The sequence below is a fragment of the Gymnoscopelus braueri genome, assembly GCF_963280865.1.
Source record: "Gymnoscopelus braueri genome assembly, chromosome: 11".
NCBI classification, from domain to species: domain Eukaryota; kingdom Metazoa; phylum Chordata; class Actinopteri; order Myctophiformes; family Myctophidae; genus Gymnoscopelus; species Gymnoscopelus braueri.
The window spans coordinates 30,724,762-30,744,119 of record NC_137613.1 but is presented as its reverse complement, the minus strand read 5'-3'; positions in this window follow the sequence as shown (position 1 = coordinate 30,744,119).

The window sequence follows — 19,358 nt, the reverse complement described above, 5'->3', positions numbered from 1 at the left end:
ACCCCCTTAGAATAACAAGAGGGCTCATAAACAGTGCCCTGACTTTGTTTAGCTGTGCCGTTTGAAGCGGCTTGCCAATCAAACATGAGTAATGTAGCTCTTTGGGAAAAAAGTTAGACTTGCCCTGACATCATCCCCAAGGGGGTGAAGAAATATGATTTGAATGTTAAAATTTGAAGTGTGTTTCCCAATTTCCCTGCCACCCTGACTTGACAAATGGCCCTGCTCTCACATTCTTGAGTTGCCAATCCTCAGTGACAACATTGAAAAGCAGACTGCAATGTTCTGCCGGCTACTCTGCAAATGAGAGGACGAAGCAGACATCATAATATTACAGAGACACGTTCAAGTGATACTGCACAGTTGATGAATTGAATACATAGGACCACAATGGAAACAAGTCCCCAGGACTTTTTTGTGTTATATCCTTTTAACCTAAATGTCTGACTGTACCTGTGCTGTTTACATTTCTGTCTAATAAAGTATCCAATCAATCAAAAAAATGTAAAATCCTGAATGTTAGTTTAGCTCTCAGAGTGCACAAATGTAACCAAATGGACTCTATACTCTCAGAGTTACAAATGCTGTGTACTATGGTCCTTCACGCTGTATCACTCCTTTCCAAAGCTCATAACAAATTCATGAATTTGACAACTCAAAGACAATTGTCTAGCGTTTCCATAAACAATATATGGCCATGGGGCACAGTCGGTTCCAGATGCTGTCTATCCTCGCCAGACAGCTGTCCTTAAATGATACTTTCCCACGCTTTATTTGCTAAGAAATGTTTTAAAAGTGTCTCTCATTTGCGCGTATGATAGTTCTAGCCATTTGTCCAGCCACACAGCACTTTCTGTCTCTGTTCTATCTATATTCTGCACACGTCTTCCAAGAGATGACCTATAGCTATAGCCCATGCCTGTTCTTTTTTTTTCACTCTATTTTTTTCTTTTCCATTAAAAAAAAAAGAAGGTATTTGAGTAAATGGGACTCGATATGCAGGGGGCCCTTGGTCTCTGCTCTTCATCTGTGTCCGATCGATTCTCCTCCTGGTCACCCTGGACTAGTCATCTGATACAACGCCATTCACGCTTCAGAAATGAAAGGAAACGTAGCTGGATTCTGTGATGCACACAAGGACAGCCTGGGAAGGTGGAATGAGAGGAGAGAACAGAGGGGGAAACAGAGAGAGAAAGATAAGAGAGAAAGAGGAGAGAGGGTGTGGGGTTCAGAGTGAGAGATGTGGAGAGGGGTGGGGGTGAGAGAGGAGTTGGGGGTGGAGGGGGAATTGATAGGCTGCCTGCCAAACCTCTGATGGCTACTGATGTCATCACTGACCATGCTATCAAAGCCCAGGCAGCGCCAGAGTGACAGAGTGACATCTATCTGCTGCATTCAGGGACACTCGGACAGCTTCCAGTGGCTTCTCGTCGCATAATGAGCTCACGTTACCATGCAGGCAAACAAACTTGTCCGAGGCCCAAGAATATTGTATCTCCAGGAAGCTTACGCCGGATCGACTGAGGTTTAAAAAGTTCCTGACCTATCAATATAGCAACTCTGGCAGACCGAAGCCTTTGAAGGGATGCATCAAGCCTGTAGGTGCTATAAAGCAAACTCCTGTTTGCTTTGAGATTGAATTGTGAGACGGCATGTGTCAGTCATTGTGCTACAGTAGTTCTGCAAGTGCAGAATGGTTACTATGGAACATAGCTGCATAGGCAGCAATATGAAAATGACCTTTTCATCGTGTCTGCTGTTGTATCTGATGGAATATCGACTATTCTGAGACACTCTCAGTTAAACAAAGGTTGAATACATGTTTTTATATTGAGAATATTAAACAGATACACAGCACTACACTTGTAAATGATAGAGCAGCACTTACTCACAACTCCATTTTAACACACACTTGCTTTACAGAATTTCTATAAGAGAGGAGCTAGAGTGGTACACGCGTCTATAGAATACCACCTTAGTTTGTCCTTGGAGGGGACTCCTTTGAAGAGAACTGAGAGCCTTGTCAAAAGAAGAGATAGCAAGCTATACAGACAGGCCTGGACTCTTCAAAGTCAACTGCTCCTATAAGATCACCAACAATCACCTCCAGCTCAACATCGGAAAGGCCCTGGTGGAGGACTACAAGCATGGAGCAGAGGAGAGGCACCCAACTTCCATTACCATCCGAGGAGAGGAGGAGGTGATGGGAACCTACAAATCCCTGGACACTGAGGCCCTCTAAGACAGCGGTTTTCAACCTTTTTCGCGCCAAGGACCCCCAAATTGACACATATTAGCCCACAAACCCCCATTTGAAAAGATATGCCAGGGACCCAACCATTTAGGTTTATTGGGGGTCCCAATCTACACTGTATCATCATCATTAGTGTTCATTTAACTCTGAGAGTGTACAAATGGAACCAAATGGACCCGTTAGTTACAGACACATAAGGGTCAATTTGGTTGCTAACTATTCATTTGGCTGGGGACCCCCCGGAACCCCCCCAAGGACCACTGGTGGTCCCCGGACCACTGGTTGAAAACCCCTGCTCTAAGAGAAACAAGAAGAAATAAGAGGGGAGCATAATCAATGTTCCCCGGGTTCCATGTTCCCCCCTAAACCTAACACTAACCATAAACCTAACCCTAAAGTTAGTGGAGAATGTAGAACCAGTGACCCCAAATAAGGGCAAGCTATTCTTCCTGAGGCGGCTCAGGTCCTGTGTAACAGGCTGCTGCTCTTCTTTTCCGTGGTATGTCGGGGGTAATATCAACACAAGGGATACCAATAACGGTACAAAAGCCGAATGAAATAGCTTTGATATTGCTTGCAGCCAACAGCTCAAGAAGGATGAGAGAGATAACTCACTGAGAAGATATATATCTCTCATAAACAATCGTCCGAGACAGACGTCTCTCTCTGAACACTCTTGCCCTCTCACGATCCACATGCAGAGCTCCATGGGATCCGAGAGAAATGATTGATCAGTAACATAACCTACTCTGGAGCAGGTTAGGTGCTCAGCATGTCGGTATCAGTCGAGAACGCAGGAGTCTATCCCCGTTTCAGTGCGCGAGACCCCTCGGAGATGGATTGCTGAGGTGGAGAGCAACCATCAGCTCCCAGTACTCACCACACAACGTGCCACTCACGCGCTGAGTTTGCGGTGCCCGGGATCTAACCCATGACCTTATGGTCCAAAGGCGAGTGCTCTACCAACTGAGATGACACGATAGCCATGCATATGGTAAGAAGTGAACTACCGTCCTAATCCTGAAAACCCAGTGTTAAACGTCATGTTACTACGCTAGCCCCAAATCCTGCTTCTTAGTACAGGCCTCTGGTTGGGAAGGCTATCTTCAGAGTTGAACTGGAGATCAGGACTTTTGACCACTAACTCCTGCTCTTCCACGTGGACTAATAGGATGTACTGAACATTGCCAAACTTTGACAGATGCCTGTTAAGGATAACTGTTGAGAAACTGATATTCACTCACAGACTTTGATAGACTGTGCATATATTCACCCATACTGTATACTCACTGGCAGAGGTCTGTTGACAGACAGTGAATATATTCACATTTTTACTATGTACACATATCCATATTATATTCATTGTTAATAGTCTGTCTGTACATACATTCATTCATGCAGTAAATTGCTGATAGACAGTATTAATTCATAGGATCGGTGCTGATAGACCGTACATATACACCCATTATACACTCATTGTTGATTGATTGTACATATATTCATTTATAAATTCACTGGCCATAGAGATAGATGTACTGTATACATATTAATATATTCACTGTAAATGTATATGTGCTGATAGATAGACCATGCTCACTCATTCACATACTCAGATATCCAGTGCCGGTATCTAGGCCCAACAGCTCAGCATTTTATTTTGTTTATTTTCATTCTTATCGGTCACGGTTTGGTTCTTGACACCTGGGTTTCATTCACACTGCTGTAAATGGTGCATTTATATAGCGCTTCTATCCGAAGCGCTTTACATTGATTGTGCCATTAACCCATTCACACACACATTCATACACCGATGGCGTAGGAAACCATGCAAGGCACCAACCTGCTCATCGGGAGCAATTAGGGGTTCAGCGTCTTGCTCAAGGACACTTCGACACTAACTCTAGGGGAGCGCCCCAGCCCGGGATCGAACTGGGAACCTTGCGGTTTTCCAGTTCACTCTACCCCTGAGCCACTGCCTCCCCAGACCCAGGCTGTTACTGCTATGACACCTGCATTTTCCTCTGGGGATCAATAAGGTGTTTATCTGATCTTCAGATAGAAAGAGGCATCCTGCTGTGAGAGGAGGGCTGTGGAAAGTGGCTCTTAATACTCCAGCAGTTTCATCTCTACTTCTGGCCCCTTGACTGCCTACTGTTATCTTAATGGCAAATCAACTCCTGGTCTGCTGCCCAGTGCAGGTAGCTCTGGCCGAAAGCCCTTATGTTAGTTCAGGTGTACTTAGATAGATAGATTTAGACCTTTATTAATCCAGAGAGAAATTAATTTGTCATAGCAGCACCACAGTAAGGATGAAGGAGGATGAAGGAGGATAAGATACAGGTAACAAAGAGGAAGTATAAAGGTAGGGGTGGTCACTGGTCACGGCCGCACAAACTATTCTGAGATCATGGAAGAGCACATCCTCACCAGATCCCAAAACATGGATTGAAGATATGGTAGAAATAGTGTCATATGAACGGATGTTAGCTAGAGTAAATAATAATGAAGGGGCATGGGACCGCTTTTTTACTATGACTAGGTGTTATGTTGTGTGACATTACCTGTGACTGTTTATTGTTTATGTAAGTACCAAGTGCCAGAGGATATATATGTTTGTGATGTCTTTGTGCACAAGACTGAAAGAAATAAAAAGTGTAATTACAAAAAAAATAACAAAGAGGTAGTAACACTAGTAACAAAAAGGGTAACAATATAATATAAAAAAACTGGTCAAGTGTGCATAGTAGGCCACCAATAAGTGGAAATAGAGGCGAAGCATTTGCATTCAATCACCAACAAAAATGGCGTATAAATAGACTTAAAGGTATGACATTCACTTTTTTTATTTTCAATGTTTTATTTGGGGTTTTATGATCTCAATTACACCCAAAAAAACTGAATTTAGAACATTCAGTGGATTTTCTGTGGTCTGGGGTTTTCTGAATAATTAGGCTGAAAAGTAATCTGAGCTTGGCCCTTCGACAGTGAGGTCACAGTCGATTAATCCCGCCCACTCTCCTCCTCGCCCCTCCCCTCCTCGCCCCTCCCCTCCCCGCCCCTCCCCTCCCCTATCCTTTCCTTTGGGGGGGGCGGAGCAGAGGCGATGATTGACAGGCAAAATCCCTCACCAGCGACACCCGCAGGCAAAGATTTCTTTTTTCATTGCAGTTGAAAAGGCTTTAGAAATGTGAGAGAAAAACACCTGCCATGGATCAATGGAATGGAATTTTCACTTAAAACTTTTTGTACACTTTTGAAGGACCAGGACAAAGACTTTGAATGTGGTGTAAAAGTGAATGTCATTAAACCTTTAAAGGCCTAGGGGTTGGCCTGGCCGTCTGCACTAGGCCAGGTCATAAATATTATGTGTAATCCTTACACACCAACAGCTTCCAGTGGCTTCTTGTGGCATAATGAGCTCACGTTTCCATGCAGGCAAACACAACCTTTCAAGGCAGAAAAGCAGTGTTTTGGCACAAAAGTGTTGTAGCTCCAGGAGCCATAAGCTGGATAAACTGAGATTTAAAAAGTTCCTGACCCATCGATATTGCAACTCTGGCAGACAGATGCCTTTGAAGTGATGCATCAAGCCTGTATGTGCTGTAAACTCCTATGTGCATTGAGACTGAATTGTAAGACAGTGTTTGGCAGTCATTGCTGTGCTATGGCTCTAGCGGCTATAGTGCAGACTGGTTACTTTGGAGCTGCAGCCATACATAAAAATGACCTTTACATCCTGTTTGCTTTAGTATTTGATGTAATATTAACTGGAATGAGACACTTAGTCAAAGAAAGGTTGAATAAATGCCATAGAAATTGATAACGTACTGTATATTATACATTGAAGCATGTACTGCTGCTACTACTCGCCTACTAACTTCTACTTCTACTGCTGCTGCTGCTACTGTTGTTACTATTACTACTGTTACTAATGTTATTGGAAGTTCACTTACACACCAGGGGCGATTTTTTTTTTTTTTTTTAAACCTTATAAAGTCAATGCAAGCTTCCATGAAGCGAAAAAGCGAAAAAGCGAAGCGGCGTCTTTTATTTATTCGGGACGAGTCCGAATTTTGCGTATATTCGCATAAGCGCCGGTGTGTAATGACCTTAGACTGGGCATTGTACATATTCCACTCTAATCCAGCCTCTTTCATACTTCTCACTCTCTCTGTCTGTCTCAATCATTTAATTAATTCTCGGGTCTGGCTTACCATCCCACCTGTTAATATACAATAATGTTGTGGAAGTCATAAGAAAGAAAAGAAAACCAAACCAAAAACAAAACAAACAACATAAAAAAAAACAATTAGAAGTCAATTAGATGTACAAGTTGATCATGAAGATCAAATCTTGTAGATGTCGAGCTAAAGCCTTAGCCTTATCGTAACATCTGATGTGGCTTGCTTAGCCCACTGAATACACCATATTCTGCAAATTTCTTGCAAACCATTTCTTATGCACACTTGGCGTGGTAACATGAAGGGGAAGCCACAAGAATAGTGAAAAATAAGCATGTATATTAAGAATGAAATAAAGAATGGATAATGTGAAAGAAACAAAACGCAACAGCAAACAGCCATCAGAGGGAAAGCAGAGAGCCCCCAGGCCGGAGAGATCAGACCTCTCATCCTCTGCCAATTGGAAGAATTACCCATATACCGGAGCACCACTTCACCTCCTACAGAGAGATGGAGAGAGTACAGGCACACACAGTGGGCAGGGGAGGAAGGCCAGGCAGGTACAGGGCCTGTAGCCTCGGAAACCCATGCCTTTTTTTTTTTTTTCAAAAGAAAAAAGCCTGGGGGAACCTTGCAGGAACGGTGGTTTAGGAGTGGGAGTGAACCTTGTTATCTCCTAACCAATCAGAGTGCAGAGGGGCGTCGCTCTAAATTTGGTGACGTCAGCGTGTTCCGTGCACAGGCCGGGGGGGGGGGAGGGCGGGGACATAGATTGGTGAAGCAATAGGAAGCGGCGCTGGCACCGAGCGCAAGGCTTTGGATCCGCCCTTCAAGACCTTCGATAGGGCTGGCTCCTCCAGTCTACAGGGCCTGTAACCCCCTGTAAAACCCCTGAAAAAGGTCAGTGTATTGTTGTCCATATATTGAATAAATAAAGCATTTAAAAGGAATTACACCATAAAAGTGTGAGAAGTTACTGTTAAAACTAAAGGGAGTTTAGTACACCACCAGGAGATGCATCCCAAACCCCACATACACATCAAAGTGCAGTACGCTGTAAAATCCGGAGTGTTGAATTAACTCTAAACTAAATGTAGTATTTGTACAACTTTATAAATGAAATGAAAATTCAGCACATAGGACCCGAACTAACAGCAAAGCCTCTTTTCAGTGGTGCAATAATTAAACTGATCCTTGCATGAAAAGTAACACACAAGCCTATCATCATCTTTCAGCAAAAGCACAGCCCCTGCCCAACCTGGCTTGCATCCACCTGGATCTGAAAAGGCTTTGTCTAATGTGAGCACAGGCACAGCCAGGACAGGAGCAGTGCTCAGCAACAATTTTTCAAATGCCTGTTGGCAGTCCGGGGATCAAATAAACATAACCTTTCCCTCAAGCAAATTGTAAATTGTAAAAAAAAAAAAAAAAAGCAACAACATCAACTCATTTTAGCCCTAGGGCTACACAGTCAATGGGAAGCATTTTTGCCAGACAGGCCATACCTGTGCTTCACCCAATACCTTTCCTAAATGGACCACAGTAGCGCGCAAATTCACATTTGGCTACATTCACATTTGGCTACATTCACTGCGAGCTTCGCTTCAACTAACAGTGCATCTATCCTAGACAGTTGTTGGTCCCACATTTCACTGTACAACACAACATCATCCAGGTACTGTACATGGCACAACCACCCAGCCCTGAGATGACAAGAATCATAAGGCAGCATTGGAAAGATGATGGTGTGTTCGACAACCCGAAGCTTGTCACAGAATAACAATATAATTGAAAAAGTGCTCCTCGGAGCACAGGTCAGGTACGTTATTGTGGCCTCCTGGTGGCGCTATAATAGGTCAATGTGAAAAGGGTGTCATTTCTTCTTAGGCCTTTCATGGCAATCGGACACATTCATGATTTGAGGCATTTTGTTCCAAAAATGAGTTTTGCTAAATTAGACCTGCTGGTGGCGCTATAACAGGCCAATGTGAAATGGGTGCCATTTCTTCCTCTGCCTAGTGGAAATGCGCGTGTGAAATTTCACGGAAGTCGCAAGCTGTGTTCATGATTTGAGGCATTTTGTTCAAAACGGACCAATCCTGCAAACTTTGGAAGCCAACCTTAGCCAATGAGGATGGAATATGGAGAATCGGACAGATCCGTGTTGATCACATGACTATAGAGATACTGTGTACCGATTTGCATGACGTTTGGATAAAATCTGTAGGAGTAAATGGGTTTTGCACAAATCGGCCTCCTGGTGGCGCTATAACAGGCCCATGTGAAATATTTGGGGCAGAGGTTCTGAATTGGCATCCAGGGAGTGTGCGTGCACAGTTTCGGAGCGATCGTGGCCAACGGTGCCGGAGATTAGCTGTTCACAGACAGATGGACACACGGACGGACGGACACACGGATGGACGGACGGACAGGGGGTAAAACATACTCTCGCCATGCCTTTCGGCCTGGCGGAGACAATAACCCAAATATAGAGATAAAAGCCTGTGCACGTGATGTTAATGGCACCTGGTAGAACCCAGACAGCTACACGATCCTCCACACAATTGTCTATGGAGCGGGAAAGAATCATGCTTGGCCACCATTATCAGTTTACGATAATCTGTCCAAAACCTAAAGATGCTGTCCGGGTTAGCTGTAAGCGAATGGCTATTTGAGGGAGAGAAGAGAGGCCCAAGAGTGGAGAGAGCAGGGGTGAGCATCTGAAATTCCATAAGCATGCCATTTAGTAATGCAAAACTCTATGGAGATTTTTCAGTATGTCCGACACCTTAGAACTGAATATGTACTCAATAGTATGTGGAATGCATACTAATTTCTGAGAAATATCAATGCCGGTATAAATATCCCACAATGCAATATGGTAGTGCAAACAACATCATAATCTATCAATGGCAGACTGGGACCAAAACTGTGGTGTAATAACGAATGAGTTTAAGAGCAAATTTAAGATTTCACTTGGCTAGGCAGGCATAATATTAAATTAGTTAATTGTTTGGACACATCATTGTATTGACACACTGTTGTGGTTCACAAGCAAGGAAGTGATATCAGTATTCTTGACATAATAATATAAATCAACCCCAAACCTTTAGAAACTTCTCTTGTTTTATCTTGAAGAATATAATATGGAGTGATGGCGGGATGGTGGATTTGAGAATATGAATTCACAAAATGTGGGGGAAAAAGAATTTCACACAAAAAGGAAATATTCACAATGATACAAATATTCAGGGATTTATTTCCCTGGCCTGGTAGCGTGCACAAGAAATGTTCCAGTGTTTCATGACATTAGTCACGTACAGACACACAAACAGACCCTCTTCTAGATGGCTCGGCCCCTAGGAGCCGCACCGTAACTCTGCCTCTAGGAGCCACAGTGTAAAAACTTTGGCTCCAGTTCTATGAATTAAGGCTGCAGCATACTTCTTGCAGAAATTAAAACGAGATGCTGCATCTCATGAGCAGAATGACGTGATTGTGGAGAAAACGAACAAACACACTTTTTGCACATCTTAAATTTTCTAACTAAGCCGACCATCACCGCAGATGACACCAATGTGAACATCCTGTGTGATTGGTCATAAATTCAAGGTTGCTTGTGATTGATTTTGTTTTAGTCAGATCCAAGTGTGAAAAGAAATCACGTGTTCCAGCACCGTTTAAAGTGATACAATGCATCTAACGTGCAGCACACAGAGCGAAGCCGCATCAAATATAAAACAATTCAGTCTGCAGAGAACTGCTGAAGATATTTAGACTTCTTTTGAAGTATGCTGCCAGCTTTAGTCTAAATCTCTTCCCAGAATTCCCTTATTCTTGGACATAGCCCAAAACAATGTAGCAGCGTACCTTTATCTTCACCACATGTGGTGCATAGGTTTGGAATATTAATATATACACTTATTATGTTTTTTTCTGGTGTAATATAAACTCTCATAAGCCAATTATATTGCAAAAGTTATATTTGGGCTACCTTACATGCACTACTCCAATATTCCAATGTTAGTTCCTCCTGTAAATCAGCTTCCCAAGCATTGAGTTTAGAGTCAGAGGATTGTGAAGAAAAACGCTATCAATAAATCATAGAATTCAGATATGATTCCCTTTCCAAAGGGGTTTTAGATTAAAACGTTATGAATTCCTCCTCCGAGTGTGGCTTCAACACAGCAGCTATTCTGACTGTTGGCAATAATATACACGTAGCTAGCCTTGACAGCTCCATCATGAGTCGCTTGACTTTTGGTGATTGCTATTTTCAAGTTTGTTTGACTTTTTGCGTTCGGTGTCATCCTGCATAGGCTACTTCAACTTGACATATTTCACTCCGTTTGATGTCTCTCATAGTGTTGTTTGATATAATGATATTGTACTCTTTTGCCACAGCCACACATATCAGACACACAAGTTTGCCATCGACCGGCTCACAGAATACAACAATATCTTTCCCAGTTATCATTGAATATTGGACCTTCAATGTCAACCTTTATTTTCTCGGCCAGTATTGTGAACCACAGCAGCAAGCAGTCTGAGCTTTGCAATAGGAGTTACTTACCAAAGTACCGTTCTACTGGGGCGATGTAATTGGGGCCCTAGTGGTCTTCAGTGCAGGGTGGTAGGTGCTTATGCACAGTGGGTGGTTAACTGCCATCTATTGTAAACACAACAAGGTGCCGGCGGCAGCACAGCAGGCGTACAGTCAGACAGTGGTAGGGAGAGATACCAATACTGAGCTGCACTGATATATTATAAATGGTTCTGAGTTTCTTCTACTATACAGTTTTTACAGTTAAACAAAATATGATACTGTCATAAATGTGAAAATCCTACCATTAATTTCTATCCAGACCTGTGTATGTGTGTGTGTGTGTGTGGAGATTTTCTAGATTAGGATGGAATTGAGGTTAAGCATCTGTGTCATTTTAGATTTGAGCTTTTCAAAAATGGCAGATATACAAGCTCACAGCACGACACTTCGTGCGAGCTGCAAGCTTGAACATGTGCTATTTTTGAACATTTTAGAAAAATCTTTAAAAGTGTGAGAACTACTGATTTAGAAGGCATTTGTAGAATTGGTCACATGTCTTAATGGGTTACATCATTTGAACGCAATGACATTTAATTGAATAATGAATAAACCCAAGTGTCATCAATCATTGTAAAGGAGAGGTGAACTGGGACGGCTGGATTGCAAGAGCGAGTCCAAAATGTTACAAATGAGGACGACTGCACAGCAATGTTCACAATATCACCTTTCTCCTGCAGTCCACACATAGCAATGGATGAACCTTAGCTGCCACTCCTTCCCATGGAAGTCATTTTCTACTACTTCTTCTGCTGCTGCTGCTGCTGCTACTAATGCCACTGCTCCTGCTACAGTATACACAATAATAATTCACTTTATTTGTATAGCACTTTTTAAAACAGAGTTAGAAAGCCCTTCACACAGCATCAAATCTCAAAACAACACAACAATTGTGTGAGAAACAAAATAAAAGACTAGATATAAGCTCACAACGTATCCCGTTGCACCACATTGTGAGTTTGTACAGGAGATTGGCTATTTTTGTCGAAGAGATTTGGGCGTAGACATAAAAAAGGTTCGAAAGTGGTTTGAAATAGAACATTGAACTTGCTAGCCTGATCTCCTCAGGCGGGTCACTCCAAAGTCCAGAGGCCATGCCGCCATGGTGGCAAAGGCCCGATCGCCTTTTGTCTTCAGTCGAGACTTTGGATCAACCAGAAGGGCACTGCCCGAGGATCTCAGGCTACGCTCCTGCTCCTGTGGTGTTAAAAGGTCTGTGATGTAGGAAGGGGCTAGACCGAGCCATGCCTTAAAAGTAATCAATATAATCTTGAAAGTGGCATAATGTGCTATGCTCTTTTTTTTGTTAGCAGTGTGGCTGCTGCATTCTGAACTAATTGACAAAAATCACTCGTAAATTTCAGGCTGTAGGCTTTACATTAGCAGCTAAGTAACCAAGATTATGTTGAATTATTGCAGTGGAAGATGGAGGGCCAAATAGAATTACCTCTGATTTGTTATTATTTAGCTGTAAATGTTTTGAGCCATCAAACAGTACAGCAAATCATCTAAGCATGCTTTGGGAGCTTTTAGGTAACTAGGATCTCGCAGTCTTGTCTTTGTTCAGCTGTAGAATGTTTTGGGACATTCAATTGTTGATGTTACAACACAATTAAAAAGGAGCGTGTAAGGCCTGCCAAAACTTGGTTTTGACCTAGAGTTCCTTCATAGATTTTGTTGAAAGATTTGGCGCATGACTCAGAATTGCTGTATTGTATGTAGGCTACATGTACAGTATATAATAAGAAAATTGCTACAAAAAAATAAAATAAGGTTATTTCCAGGGCTAAGGTTATCAGCGGAGAGTGAAATGTACTGTATAATGTGTATCATCAGCATATGAATGGTAGGATACATTTGGTTTCTGTACGATGGCGCCAAGTGGGAGCATAACCCTTGGAAAGCAGTGGGCCGGGGTGCCTGGTGGTGCAGGCAGTTAGTGCACGATCCACAGTGATCCCTGTGAACTGCTGGACCAGGGTTCAAATCTGCCTCCCATCATATTTTGCATGTCTCTCCTTCTCTCGCTCTCTGCCATTGCATTCCTGTCTCTCTACACTCTCCTCTCGAAATAAAGTGAAAAATGCGAGAAAACATATCTTTAAAAAAAAGAAAAAAGAAAGCAGTGGACTAAGAATTGATCCTTGCACAGAAAATGTACTGCCACTGTTACAATTGCTACTGCTGCATGTTGTGTCCGTTTATGTCCTTGCTGTGAGCCTATATGATCATCTGTGTGGAATAAATCAGTGGTTCTCAAACTTTTTCAAGTCAAAGTATAAAAGGTTAAAGTGGTTAAAATTATTGTGATGCTATATTAACACATTTTGCTGGGGACCCCCTGGAACCCCCCAAGGATCCCTGGGGGTCCACTGACCCCACTTTGAGAACCAATGGAATATAAATAACATCATGCTAGGGTGATTTGTAAAAAAAAAGAGGGGAAAATGGAAAGAAAAAAGAGGAGCATTTCACTGATGTGATTCTGAATTTGTTATGAATATTAGGCTACATAGAAATAAACGAGGGGGTTGGTAGAGGTGGGGAAATGATCTCTGGTGCATGCCGAGGCTGAGGATGCCCAGATGCTATTTGATCAAGCGGTAATTCTATTTTCCTTGTCTTCCCCCATACTTGAGCTTAAAATATTGTTTGTGCATTTCAGTCACTCACACATCCCACATACAGCCTCTTTGATTGATGTGAGAGGCAGGCGTCTCCATGGAAACCCACGTGGGACAATGATAGGCGACATTGGCAGGAGAGAGTATCTCCATCTGTGGCTGGGTTGTGGATTACCGAGCCCACCTAAGGTCTCTCTGTGTGTGTGTGTGTGTGTGTGTGTGTGTGTGTGTGTGTGTGTGTGTGTGTGTGTGTGTGTGTGTGTGTGTGTGTGTGTGTGTGTGTGTGTGTGTGATACGTATTCAAGTGTTTTGCATTTGCTTGTATGGGTACTTTATGCTCTGTGTGTAGCCTACTCTGTGTGTGTGTGTGTGTGTGTGTGTGTGTGTGTGTGTTTTATTATTTGTGCATATAGTGTGCAAGTAATGAGGTGTTTGTTGGCTGAAGGTCCCTGCCCCCCCCACCCCCACCCCCCCGCAGGGTTAATCAGGTTAGCAGATATGATGACTGAGCATCTGACAGCAGCTGCTCTACAGCCACAGGTGTAGGGTTTCACTAACGCTGATGGACGGCTGCACAGTAACGCTTACCTGACATTGTAATCAAATCTGAAGCTGAAGGATGAGAGTGAAAGAGTGTGTCTGTGTGTGTGTGTGTGTGTGTGTGTGTGTGTGTGTGTGTGTGTGTGTGTGTGTGTGTGTGTGTGTGTGTGTGTCTGTGTCTGTGTCTGTGTCTGTGCGCAAGCTGGTGTAAAGTAACTAAGTACATTTACTCAAGTACAGTACTTAAGTACACTTTTAAGGAATTTTTACTTTACTGGAGTGTTATCAATTTTCAATTCTTGTACTTCTACTCCACTACATCAAGGCAAATATTGTACTTTTTACTCCACTCCAATTGTTTGACAACTTTAGTTGCTAGTTACTTTGTAGAATTAGATTATTACAAAACATGCATTAACCACTTCAGGCCTATGCATACTTAGGGTATTTGAAAATAGCCGATCTACAAGCTCACAACACGTTGTAACGCATTGTGAGCTTGTAGATCGGCTATTTTCCAAAGCATTTTTATACATTTGGAAACTTGTGAAATGGGATGAGTACTTTGACTTTCAGTACTTAAGTATATTTTAATGTGAATACTTTTGTACTTTTACTGAAGCAAATTTTTAATACCGGACTTTGTAGAGTATTTCTACATTGAGGTATTGGTACTTTTACTTAAGTAAAAAATGTGAGAGAGTGTGTGTGTGTGTGTGTGTGTGTGTGTGTGTGTGTGTGTGTGTGTGTGTGTGTGTGTGTGTGTGTGTGTGTGTGTGTGAGAAGTAAAAAATGTGTGTGTGTGTGTGTGTGTGTGTGTGTGTGTGTGTGTGTGTGTGTGTGTGTGTAATTTGTGTAAATAATAGGGAGAGGAAGAGGAAGAGAGGGACACATGTAATTTCAGTAGCTTGTTTGTGCAGTGCCTTGGCGCATGACTCATAATAATAGTGCTATAATAATATTGATTATAGCATTCAGTTTGTCATTTTCTCTGAGCATAAGATAGTCTACTGTGACAGGCCAACATGAATTGAATCCCTCAACCTTAACAAAACAAGAACAATACTGTGGTTGCCTATAATAGCATTTCTCAGACAGATATACAGGCAAATGACTGGCTTCCATAGCAGTAGAGAAAGAACTGAAAGGGTAAAGAACTCATTCCTGACAATTAAAACACTCAAGTGCCCTTTTGCACACAACACATCTCATTCTGACTAGAGTTAACAGTGTATTTCCTTTTGAGAGTAATGGTGGTCTAAATTAGTGTTAGGGTTATCTAATGGAACCACTACGCCCTCTACTGGCTGAAAGAGAAAATGCAGACATTTATTTGGAAGTGATTTTTGGTGGATTGGACAAGATATTTTAAAGAGAAATTGTGAATAAATTACTTAAACAGATAAATGGACATCAGATATGGTAGCATATACTTTCTTATAGTATACTACATACTCTACAACTATATGTTCTTATCTTTTTATTTTGTATTAGACCTATTATTACTTTTCTTATTTTTTTCATACTTTGCCTTTTTGATACTTGTAATGTCAAGGAGCCAACCCCCAATAATTGTGCTCTCATATACTTTTATGGATGCAAAAAAACAACATAACACACACACACACACGTCCTACTGATCGACTTTAAACTTGGCGTGCATATCGCAGATGACCAGAGGCAGTGAATTATCCTCAAATCCATGTATCTATCTCTCTCTGTCTGTCTGTTTCCCTTTAATGCCCATATATGGAAATCCCTGATGTCATGGTACTGACGTCATAGACTGACCTCTACTACCATGATAAAGGGCTCTGACAACGGGTACAATAAGTAATCTGACAACGGGTACAATAAGTAATCTGGTACAATGCGCACACACACGCACGCACACGCTGCCGTTTTGAGTGCTGTTTGCTTTTAACACTAGTCTGGAGTCTTGGCACCTTTGGTGTAGCATGGCTATGAATGATGTACATGTAGTGATGTAGTAGCACCTGTGTGAGCAAAAGGTGGTGCTGCTGCACTATCGAAAGGTAACTGCCATCTTTGTGGTATTTTTTGTGTTTTGTGGTGTTTTAGTGCAGGCTGCCCTTTAGTGGGCTATGATAGTGAGCCATCTCAGGTTTGTCCTAGAAATAAGTAGGCAAAAAATAAATGATTTAATCAGGAGTCCTCCAGGAGGTAGGCTACTGGAACGGTCTACTAAGGATCAACTGTTGAAACTTGCTTCCGTGCCTGCCCACCATTGCAGAGGTTGAGGGTTCAAATCCACCGTGGTGCATCCGGCTTTGTCGAGCGTCTACTACACAAACACAATCGGCCCGTGTTCGGGGGAGGTAAGCCGGGCGGGTGATAATTGTCACTGCACGTAAATCGTACCGGCTGGGGCGGCACCTGTCTGTCAGCAGGGAGTGTTGGGCGGGAGGAGTAGGACGAAGGCTTTACGTCCTCCCGGTGGGGGTTCCTCACTGGCAGGTGAGCCAGTAGGATACAACAGCAATGACAACACAGAAATGTGTGTGGGTAAGAATCAATTGGCATAACGACTAAATTGGGGAGAAAAAGAAAATAAACTTGCTTCGCACTATGACATTGATATCACCATTAGAGGCCCACCAATGCCAGATGTTTTGATCGGTATTTTGTCAAAAAGTGCAACATTTTCTCAGATTTGATTAAAGTTTCTATAAGCTAAAATATATGTATTTAGACTAAAAGGAACATACACTGAACTAACCACTTAAACCCTATTAAAATCTACAAGCGCACAGCACATCTCAAAGCAACATGCTTTTTTGTAGATTTTTTAAAAACCTTTCAAAATTGCCATGCCCAAATTATGGACACCATGGCTGTAAGTGGTTAAAATCAGTACACAGTGAATGCATAATTGCCATCAAAAAAGTGTCATCCAAAAAGTCAAATAATGAGTGTTTATCGGCCACACCGATGTTTCAGTATGGCCCAATTACCAGTGGTAAGTGAAGATAGTATCAAATAAGTCCTTGAGGCTCGAAGTTGAAAGTGGAGTTATATAAGGAAAAAAGAATCTAACATTTTTCTACCCACACCACTACCTGATGCTTCAATGGAAATAAAATGTATGAGTTGGCATTAAAGGAAAAACAATTGTTACTTGAAGATAAGAGGTTGTTGGTCTCAGTTCAGCAAGTAGGACCTGGTCCAAAGTCATCTCAGGGTCTTGGCGATCACAATGTGGATCTCCCCCACAGAGCCATTAACACCTAATTGGACCGAAGGCGGTGAGCCACCAGGAGCTGTCGAATCTCACCCCCCTGTTCAGATGTCACCTCCGATACTGCACACCGTCGATAACAGTGAGGCTGGCTGGCTCTCTAAAAGAGTCCTTTTTGGGCACCGACACCAACAAGAAAGTCAGTGAGTTCGGGTGCAAAATACTATTGATTTAGGGTAAAGTTAACAAACGGAAACGGCAGCGTGGGGGAGGTTATAAAACACAATCAACAAAACTTTATGAGATAGACAGGACGCTTTCATAGTCCAAGGCTGATCAGGTCACCTCTCTAATCAGACCACAGATGTCATCACTTTGAACTGAGGACACAGAACCTTTCATGGAGGAACTATCCCACTAAAGCTCAGATTTATGGTGGATCCCTTCCATCTCAGTTGTTGTGGCACAAAGACGACTCCGCTTTGCTGGAGTTGCCACAGAACAAAAGACCAGGTCATTTAGGATATTCTTCTGTGGAGACTACCATGCCCATCAAGAGGAACCAGACCACTCACATTTCCAGATGTTCTGGACAGGACTGACTGTGAATGAGCTTGGTGCGGCAATGAGCAACAGAGACCAGTGGAAGCAGCTTGTGTCGCAGATCTCGAGGGCACTCGAATGATGATGATGAAGGACACAGGCACATAGCCTCCCCTCAATCATGTGCTGCCCATCGTACTGAAGTCTCTCCTCAGGCCTCAGCTCGCCCTGGTCGGGCCCAATGCGACACTCCACACCTTGGCGCTGAGGGGATATGGCCATCCCTGTCCTCTGTTACCATGTCCTCACTCCAAATAAGTGCTATCATCAGTAGGTGGTCATCTGTGAAGTCGGTGTAAAGCCCCGTCCACACCACTGATTTGCAATGCCGTGAGTTGCAACTTGCAACCACTTGCAGCAGAATCCCCAAACTGTACCGGCCCGCAACGGGTCAATTCAGGCCGCTGCAATTTCTCTCTGCAACATATTGCAACAGTTTTGTTGCATCGTGAATCATTTGTGTGGACTGGGATTAACAGTGCCTTGGCTCACTGCTGTGTACTGTAGGTGGCTCCGCTTGACGCTTGTTGTCCTTGTGGAATGCTGACATTATTAGCTTTGTTACAATGGTGTTGGCCCTTCCCAGGCATCTCCTTGCGAAGCTTAAGGGGTCCCTTCCAGTTCAGCCATCCCACCTCTGACACCAACGTAATGTCAGGTGGATTTCAGCTTGGAAAGAAAAGCCTACACAATGGCTTTCAATAGGAACACTTTTATTTGAAACCTGCGCCAGCTTGTGAGCCATACACCGCACGACTACAGGTGGCTCCAAGTTCAACCATATGTAACCCCGCTATAGTGATTAGATATAGTATTAGTATTTAGTACAAATAAGGAAACTTTGTTTTATTCCAAATTCATTTAAAATCTGAAGTGAGCAATGACATACAACATATATCATTTCCCCAAATGCTACCCAAAAGAACCAGCTTGCATGGGCTCCACTCCTGTTGGTTGCAGGCTTAGAGAGGGGAATAAAATGGGTGAAATCACACTAATGACACAGCACCTTACACTTGACCTCAAGGCCAACACTGCAACCAACACTGCAACTCTATAGAGCACTACTAACACAGCAGTCCAAATTGTGTATCAAGCCCCTCACCTCTATGGCAGCCCAACACAAAGGGAGTTCAAGCGCAGCTGGGTTACCCGTTTTAGCTACGATAAGGAAGATGGATTGTCAAACAAACAACAAATAAACAAATAGAAATTTGGTCAAACCAGCTAACCAGCTCTGCACTCTACTTATCATCATACGTTTAAATCTAGGAGCAAAGCCATGCTCGCTTGCAGCCGGCCAGCTGATTTGTGCCATGTACTCAAACTACAAAGGAAACACTACCACTGTGCA